The sequence below is a fragment of the Penaeus monodon genome, chromosome 15 (assembly GCF_015228065.2).
Source record: "Penaeus monodon isolate SGIC_2016 chromosome 15, NSTDA_Pmon_1, whole genome shotgun sequence".
NCBI lineage: Eukaryota > Metazoa > Arthropoda > Malacostraca > Decapoda > Penaeidae > Penaeus > Penaeus monodon.
Window position 1 is genome coordinate 3,938,099 of NC_051400.1, and position 1,758 is coordinate 3,939,856.

Below are 1,758 nucleotides of genomic sequence, written 5' to 3' on the forward strand. Positions count from 1 at the left end.
GTTATTTTTTGGTTTTATTTCTGCTATGGCTTCAGCGACGTTCACTGTCATGGCACAAAAATTTTGCCCTTTATTTCTAATTAGTTTTTTTAGTTTAGTTTTAACTTTTTTTGGGTTTTTTAAAACAAAAGTTTTGTTGTTGTTTTTTCAAAATTAAATTTGCCCCTCTTTTGATGTCAAAATTTTAAAAACAGTTATTTTGTTTTTTTTTTTTAAAATTAAATTGTCTCTTTTTTGTTAGTCAAAGTAAAAAATTATAGTGTACGTGAAAAAAAGGGGGCTGATCTGATACACAATACAAAGGGCCCCTGTGATAAAGGCTAAACCCCCTTCTATTTTAACAGGGGTATTCAAACGAGGTGAGAGGGCTGATAATCGCACAAGGACGAAGACCATCATGGAAAAGGGCACTTAAAAAATCAATCAAAGTAAATCCCAGAAAGAGAAGTTGGCGTTTTTTCATATTTTTCCTTTTCTGATATAGTGAAAACATATACCCCTGTGGGATTTTTTTTGCAATTATTTTGGGAAATAAAGGGGTTACATAAAATTGTTATCGTATTTCCAACTATCGTTCTTGCAAATTTATCGCATTTTGGGATTCAGCCCTTTTCCTATTTTTCAGTAGAACAGTGGAACCAGCACAGAGCCCCACTGTTCTCTGCCTCAGTGTTTTAGGAAGGCAAGGGAGCTTTTTCCCCGAGGGCAGCTCGATACTTGGGTGGCTGATAGCGTACCGATAGGTTGTAACGGTTGCTTTGGCGAAGACGGAACCCCAGAGGAGAATAGAGGGGTAAAACCCTGGGCTTGTTGAACATTCCCCAGTTGATGAGAAAGTAGGGGGGGGCCAGGCCCTGAAAACCCTAGGGGAAAAGTCAGAGAGCAAAATTTCACAGACGGGCATTCAGCAGAGGTCTTTTGGGCTTTTCACTCCTCAAGGACTTGACCCCCTCTTCTTGGCCTGTTCCTGCTTTCCCCTTCTCGTGAGCAGCCACAGCCTTGACAATGAAAGTATAGCTATAGATGTTTGTAGAACAGAGGGAAGATGTACCCCCAAAACTGAGTATACATACAGGTAACTCTTAGAAACTCGACTCAGTCAGATGTCTGTCCCACATGCAGTCATGTTGCCCTCGGGGAACATAACGATTCCAGCCAAAGAATGGGGGAAGGGCACCAAGCAAAAGAAAAGAACCATGTACCAACTATCCTTAGCATGGCACTCCAGACGTCAGTGGTTCAGCAGATACTCCTTTCACAATGACACTGAATCGATCAGCAGTGATGAACATCATGGTCCAAATAGAAGCGCAACCGAAAGAGAAACCGAAGAATGCATAGATCTCACAGAATAGCGCCCCAAGAGTCCATGTCTGCCAGTAACACGACACCACCATAGGAGGGAACATGGTGAGCATCATCAGAAATCGGAAAAGGGGCCCGATTGACCACCAGTAGATTTGCAGGCGATCGAAGAGATTTAGTATTCATTGAAGGACCCCGAGACGACGAAGTTTCCAGCTAAGGATAGACATCCCATAACAACCATCCAGAAACCAACGAGGCCGTACCAGAGAGGGTTCATGGGGGGGAACTGATACAATGCTCATGCACCATATGGAGAATTTCCTTTGGTGCAGTATCAACCACCGTATAGTTGGGCCCTATGGATGGTGGTTTCCAGGACAGTGGACTGGATTTGGGTTTTTCCATGACGACATCTGTAATGAAATAAAAATATATTGAGTGCCATTGAAA

General features: G+C 42.4%; 1 pseudogene; it reads right to left on the minus strand.

Moving 5' to 3' along the window:
- Nucleotides 1-890: 890 nt before the first annotated feature.
- On the minus strand, nucleotides 891-1,642 carry LOC119582094 (annotated as a pseudogene).
- Between the last annotated feature and the right edge of the window lie 116 nt (nucleotides 1,643-1,758).